The 7,968-nt window shown below is 36.8% G+C and overlaps 1 pseudogene; it reads left to right on the forward strand.

Annotated features, from left to right (window-relative positions):
• The first annotated feature begins 3,309 nt into the window (after nucleotides 1-3,309).
• Nucleotides 3,310-7,968, forward strand: LOC141439567 (cytochrome P450 6B6-like; annotated as a pseudogene).

Raw genomic sequence — 7,968 nt, forward strand, 5'->3', positions numbered from 1 at the left:
TTGATCCTGAGGCATCTCCTAAACTTGTAGGATACTCGACTCCTCAGCAAATTAGGTACAGTACAGATATCGTGTTCGCTTAATTGGAATGGTATTTATGGGTTATTATTTCGAGAGGTTCAATAGTGTTCAGACTCAAATTTTCAAGTTATAAAATTAGAAATATATCGTTTATTGTTTTTAAGTTGCTTAGGATATTATCACTGTGAAACTTGCGGTAAATACATTTTATTCTATTTTATCTTTTTTCCACAATAACTTTAATTTTCTGCACAAAAGTCAGTTACGTGGTCAGGTTCGGATTATCCCTGATTACTTTGTAGTATTGTAAAAAATACAAGGTATAGAAAAACTTGCTGTTTAAAACATGGATTGAATGTTCATAATATGATATACCATGCATGCAACATAAAAAAAATTAGGACATTGATAAGACTATTTTTTTCTACATTTCCCGTTGTTCCAAATACACCATCATTTTCGTGGTCACACTTATTAAGTATATTTTTAAACAAAAAAAAAGAGGTCAAACCTCCTTGTAAATCCTTTTTTAACTATAAGCAACTTTGAAACTAAGACTGCGTCAATATAAAGTATAATGTTTATCGCAAGTCATAATTATTTATCTATAATTAATGTAATAAAGGTTCAGTTAGATTTGCGTCAAAGATCGAGCGTCATTTTCGTTACGGTTGCGACTTTGGTAAGTATTGGGTAAATAAATATAATGTTTTACTGGTGCTGTGTCATTTGCAGTTAAGTTATGCAATATTGATTTCATTTGCTTCAAATCTATGGATATTACTACAGAGCCGCGAAAGTAAGAGCTTTTCAATTTCGTGGTCATTCATTTTTCGTGGTCCTATGGGCCACGAAACTGATTTAAAGACCACGAAAAAGATGATTTCCCTACAAGTAGAAAAAATACAGAACACTTTTTATAGAATTTTCTGCTTTTTACAGTGAATCGTTTATGCCGTTATTGATTTAATTGATTTAAGCGAAGAATGGTTGACCGTCAACAACATTTGCTCCAGGGTGGTGTATAGGAATTATGACCAGTGCATCGCCAATTTTGTTTTAACTGGCGAGAGGTTCAAGAATTATTTTGCCCTGAATGTACGTGTGAAATGTATATATCTAAATATTAAAGAAAACTTCGTCATTTAGAGGAGCATTTTGTTTGTAACATAATTTCGTTCTGGTTTACCGTAGACCTGCACGGGGGAAGGTATTGAAAACTGTTTTTGGTTTGTGAGTTGAAGTTATTAATCTTACTTTAATTAAGTAATTTCTAGATAGTATTTAAAAGGTTACAAAAAGACAATTTGAAGCGTCATTTTCGTGGTCAACGTTTTAATTATTTTTTTTTATATAGATATCGATTGTCTTTTTGTTTGATACCTGATTAAATTAAATAAGCTTATTCGTTTTCTCATTTATGATCAGATTTTTCATTCAAATAGTACAATTATAAGATTTTAAAATAAACAAAATGTTCCGTTCTGTCTCGATGCTCATTTTCCGACCGTTAATTGGATTTTTGTTTTTAAACCAAAATAAAACTTTAGTCGATCATCTTATATATAAAGATCTTATCGGTACATATCTTATGTTCAAATAAAACAGGACCACATTCAAAATGTGTGTTTTTATTTTCAGTAACATTTCTCTTACGGCTCAAATAATTATTTATAAGTTGGTTTCTATTCAAAAGATTGACGGTCGTAATAAGGAACGGATTACGTATAATAAATAATATCACAAGTTTAAAAACATGAAATAAAGAACTTAAATTGAAAATTTAAAAAACCCCGGACACAAAAAAACGCTGACAAAAACAACAGCAAAAACATAAAAAGAATTGAAATTTTTTAAAAAAACCCGACACAAAATATGAAAAACGCCGACAAAAAACGCCAGCAAAATACATGAAAAATGAATTAAATTAAAAATTTAAAAAACCCCCGACACAAAAACACGCCGACAAAAACGCCAGCAAAAAATGAAAAGAACTTAAATTGAAAAACGCCAGCAAAAACGAAAAGTAAAGTTAAATGCCGACAAAAACGCCGAAAAAAACGCCCGGAGTAAAAACGCCGCCAAAAAAGACAACTAAAAAGTAAAAAATAATTATGCGCTAGCTGTTGCCCGCGACTTCATCTGCGAAGAATTCGTTTATCACTCTCCCGCGGGAACTATGCAGATTTCTCGTAAAATTAGCCTATGTCGTTCTTCAAGGTCCAATCTATCTCAATACGAAAACTTATCAAAATTGAGTGGTTTAGGCGTGAAAAGGTAACAGACAGAAAAACAGACAGACAGTTACTTTCGCGCTTATAATATTAGTATGCATTAGTATGGATGGAAGTATGGATTGGCCCTTTAAGTTCAGTATAAGTACCTAGTAATATTTTTTTTATCTTAGCGTCGTCGGTGTCGGGGGACCGCTAAGATTAACCGAAAACTACAGAACATAATATATGTTGTATTTTTTCACGTATTAACGTTAGCGGTCCCCCGACACCAACGACGCTAAGATAAAAAAAATATTACTAGGTACTTATATTGAACTTAAAGGGCCAATCCATACTTTCATCCATACTAATGCACACTAATATTATAAGCGCGTTTTTGTTAGCGTTTTTTTGTGTCGGGGCTTTTAGTTGTCTTTTTTGGCGGCGTTTTTTTCGGGCGTTTTTTTTTATTTTTGCTGGCGTTTTTTTTGCTGACGTTGTTTGTGTTGCCTCTCCAGGGCCCATAGATTTTTTCCACGCTGTATAAGTAATAGTAAGCAATACGTAAAACAGAGGTACATAGAGAAAAAATATCATGGTAAACAAGCTTCAGAGCGGTTCATTCTAGGTAATAATGTTTTAAACATGTTTTGTGTTGTGTTGTAGCTTATGCTGAGCCTGAGCCCATTGCCACCTGCTTATGTGTTTTTTTTTATTTTGTAACCTGTCTTATTTTCAGTGGCAATAAATGTTTTTATTATTTGATTATTAAACCAAGCAAAAAATTTATGCGTTCTCAATTTATTCAAAATCAAAAACAAGGCCAAATTTGCGTAAGGATTACAAAGTTTTTCCTCAAATCACGTAATAACAATTTATTTGGAAGCCGGAATAACTGGTAGGTGAGGTGACTCAAAAAGCCAACGGTCATGCGGCGAGTCTTATTTTAGGTAAATGATGATATTTGTACTTTGGACGCGAGGCACCGGACTTTGCACTGTAAATCTGCGTGATGACGAAGCAAGCGGTAAAACCGCCCGATAATGATACAGGTTGTAGTAATATAAACCGCCGGCCGCTCCACAAATAACATTTGTCGATACAGTTCGCAGCGCAACAAGCATCATGCTCCACTTAGTGATTATTGGAAGTGCCATCGTGGCGCTTTATTTCTACACCACCAGGACTTTCAAATACTGGGAGAAGAAAGGAGTGAAACACGATAAACCTATACCCATTTTTGGTAACATGGCCCCCAGTTTTTTGGCACAAAAAAGTAAATCGCAACTGGTAGAAGGATTATATTGGAAGTATCCCGAAGAGAAAGTGGTTGGTTTCTTCCGGTCCAAAAATCCTGAACTTTTGATCAGAGATCCAGATACCATTAAGCGTATTTGGACAACAGATTTCCACAATTTTTACTCAAGAGGAATTTATGAGACCGACAATGATCATCATAATATTGAAATTTTGAGGAAAAACTTAGTGGTGGTTGAAGGTGATATATGGCGGCTTCTACGGCAAAGTACGACGCCGGCGTTTACGAGCGGCAAGCTGAAGGCGATGTTCCCGCTCATCGTGGAGCGCGCCGAGCGGCTGCAAGAGCGCACGCGCACCGTTAGCGCGGGTGGGCGGCCCGTCGATGCGCGGGACCTCATGGCGCGGTATACCACAGACTTCATCGGCGCCTGCGGCTTCGGGATAGACGGCGATGCACTCCAAGATGAAGATTCAAATTTTCGAAAACTTGGTGCCAGAATATTCCAGATTAACACCAAAAGAATTATAACTATCATGCTGAAAACTTTCTTCCCGTATACTTTCAGACATGCGAAATTTCTGGGTAAAGTGGAAAAAGAGTTTTGTGACTTGGTCAACGAAATGTTGAAACAGAGAAATTACAAACCATCGGGCAGGCATGACTTTATCGATTTGATGTTAGAGATAAAAAGCAAAAGGAAAAATGGAGTGCGAGTCTATGGAAAAGATGAAACCGGACGGGACGCCGGAGCGCGTTTCAATGGAGATGGACGACGAGCTCATCACAGCTCAAGTGTTTTTGTTCTTCGCAGCTGGCTTTGAAACATCTTCCTCATCTTCCAGCTATGCACTACACGAGATCGCTTACAATCCAGAAGTACAAAAGAAAATACAGGATGAGATTGATCAAGTGCTCGCAAAACATGATAATAAGTTGAGTTATGATGCGATAAAAGAGATGCGCTATTTGGAATGGACGTTTCAGGAGGGGATGCGGGTGCTCCCTCCAGTCGGGAGTTTGATACGAACATGTCGACAAAAGTACACTTTTCCGGACTTAGGTTTGACGGTAGACGAGGGCACACGAGTTGTGATCTCGACGCAAGCGCTACACAACGACCCGAAGTACTGGGACAGGCCGGACGAGTTCCGGCCTGAACGGTTCAGCCCAGAAAGCAATGAACCGAAAAATAAATTTGCTTTTCTTCCATTCGGCTCCGGACCACGAGCATGTATTGGTAAGTTTCATCAAAATTATTTTACCTCTATTGACACCTTTAGTGCTAGAAGTCTTTTACGCCATTTTACAAGGTTATTATTGGTAAATGTTTTGCTTATCTTAATAAACAAATATTAACTAATGTTGTACATATATTTATAAACTGATCATTAGATAGATTTGTTATCAGCTAGACAGGTTTATCTGCACCATGACAATGTGTGTGTGCAAAGAAGTCTCAACAATTTTCTCAATTACAATAAATTCAGACAGATGGGTTAGTTTGCTTGAACACCCCAAAAAATTTAACTGACTACAAAAAATCATGAAAATATTTTTCTACCAGTCTGAAGTCGGTCGGTGCCTCAACACGAGCCAGCAGGGAGTGGACCTATAGTCATCTACCTCACCTACGCACTATAGGTAGGTTGGGCTTCAACCACTCCTGCTGGCTCGTGCTGAGGCACCGACTGACTTCAGACTGGTAGAAAATTATTTCCATGATTATTTGTAGTCGGTTAAATTTTTTGGTTTAAATTTTTTTTTCACGCTTTTTAGTGTATATAATAATAGTTTATTATCAACTACTCGTCACTTTTTACGAAAGTTTGCTTTTTCCGATGCAGAGACGTCCATTATTGAGGAGTCCTGGTGCTTCACCACTCGTTTTACCATATGCATTACGAGGAGCATAAATTGCTTAGCAACTGTTTCAAAGTAATTAAAATTCAACCCGTGAAATACTTTGTTATTGAGTAGTAACTCCGATGGTCAACAGTGGTCTTCATCAGTTCCACTTCACCAAATGACGATTTTCAAGAGCAAATGCACGAGTTACTACTAAATATAACCAAATTACCATAGGCGTCCCTACAACATTTGAAGAGTTCCCTCGATTTCCTTAAAATCCAATCATCAGATCCTAATTTGGTGCTTATGGGACTTAATTGAAGACATTTCTAGACGAAAGCAAAAACAAATTTCAAATCAATTCATAAACGACGGATTTCTGAGGTAACAAACATAAAAAAAATACAACCGAATTGATAACTTCCTCCTTTTTTGAAGGCGGTTAAAAATGTATTCCCGCCTTTACTATGAACGCTGTGTACTTTGAACGTCGACCAAAGTATGAAAATATTTGTCAACTATATTAAAAAATACAGTCAAATTAACTCAATTGCTTGCTGAAAGGTTCTGAATAATTTGAAAACATCAGCCGTCATCTTCGTATAGGTACGTTATAATAATGACACGTTTTATACATTTGTTCATCAATCTACTATTTGTTTGCAGGTGAGCGTTTGGGTCTGATGCAGTCCCTGGCAGGGTTGGCGGCCATCTTGGCCCAGTTCTCAGTAGCGCCCGCGCCGGCCTCGTTGCGCCGCCCCCTGCTCAACCCCACCTCTAACATAGTACAAGGCATCAGCGGCGGTCTACCACTCCTCTTTACTCCAAGAAAATAGGACATCATTTATGACCAACGGTCTATCTATACGTCCTAGTGCTAGGCTATTGACCGTGCACATAGCAGGCAGTGTTATGTAGTGCCTAGTCCTGCCTAACCTGCTGTGGGGAGAGGCGGGCTGATACGTCGCAAACTGCCAGCTGCCTACCCTGGATTTGACTCAATGCACGTTTCTCCCAGACCTCTCTTAACATAAGGGTTTCTTCCGTATCTCCTATACGGGTCAAGGTGCTGATTGAAACCTTCACACTATTGAATAACTTTGCAGGAGAATGTTTTCCTTCACTGTAAGCTTGTGTTACATTTTGAATGTAATTTATTATCAATTTAAAAACAAAAAAAATATTTTCTCTAAAATGGTATGAAATGTTGCCATTACGTCATCAAAAACGTCGTAGGAAGTAACGCATCCTGGAGACTAGCTGCTAGTGTCCAGGAAGTAATCTCGAACTGTCCAGGAAGTAAGTATGAAATCATCATCATCATCAAAATAATATAGTGATGCGCCGCGCGTTTTGTCTAGTGCCGTAAAGTACATAGATGTCGATGCTTTTGGAATTGTATTTTGAAAACAACAGTTACTGGATATACCTATAACTTAGGATAATATGTTGAATCCTAAGGTCTAACTTGGCTAGATCCCTTGGAGTGGCACGCGACCGGGTCCTGGCATTCCGTTGAGTGGCAAGGGACCGTCTCCCGGCGTTTGATTCTGGCGTATTTTAAATCTAAATAATAACTGATAGATCTATTTTTGGCTTGCTCATTCTTGTAAAATGTGTTCGTAAATAGACAAGGATGTCATTCATTAACGGCTGCGACAACACTATGGAATTTTTTTTGTTATCGTTTACTCAAGTTCCACTGTGTGATCGCTGCCGTGCGCTAGTATTTTTGTTAACCTCGTATTTTACTATTATTTGCTATTGAAAGACTATAAAAGGGCTTTGTTTCGTAAATAAACTAATATTTTACGAAATAAATCAGTGTTTTCTACAAGTAATATTTTTATTTTGTAATTATAGTTATTTTAATACATGACTGAGAAAAATGTGGTTATCAGATAATTTGATAATGACTAATAAAATTCACAGAAATTGAAGGTCATTCATTGTTATTTAATTAGATATGCCATTTTATGCTAAACTATCACTGTAAGGCCACTCACTGACTCACTGTCACTCGTATATAACATTAAAATGGTTTTTTTGGTGATATTTTTTAAAAAATACGCGAATTCGCGAAATTAATTCGGGTGTGTCATTGCCACTCAAGGTAGATTTAGCGCCACCTGACGGTAAATTTTAAATATGGCACCGCCACTCCATACGATATACGAATTAATTAAGTACCTACTAAAACAGTCGTGGAAGATCCCTATGTTCCATGGCTAGTTTCTACCAGCAAGCCAAATTTTCGGAAGAATAAAATAAGAACTTACAGCTTTACAACTTGCGAAGGCTATAATATAATTCGTATATGAAAACTAGCCAAGTCCAAACTTAGGCTTCAATATTTATTGTTATCCTAAGTTACAAGATGAAATGACATTTTGAGTTGTATAATGATAAATTTCAGGACTGACCATTGAACTTGGCATCTTGGTACTTGGCACCAATTTAGATCTAACTTCTTTTGTCGTTGAAGTCAACCAATTAAGGCATATATCTATCATAATACTGAACTTGGCTCTCATTTCACATTTATGTTTTGATGGGATATTATTACTTTTCGTACAGAAATAATTTAATTTAAAAATTATAATAAAATTTACTAGTTTCTGA

This window comes from Choristoneura fumiferana, chromosome 21 (genome assembly GCF_025370935.1).
Source record: "Choristoneura fumiferana chromosome 21, NRCan_CFum_1, whole genome shotgun sequence".
NCBI classification, from domain to species: Eukaryota; Metazoa; Arthropoda; class Insecta; order Lepidoptera; family Tortricidae; genus Choristoneura; species Choristoneura fumiferana.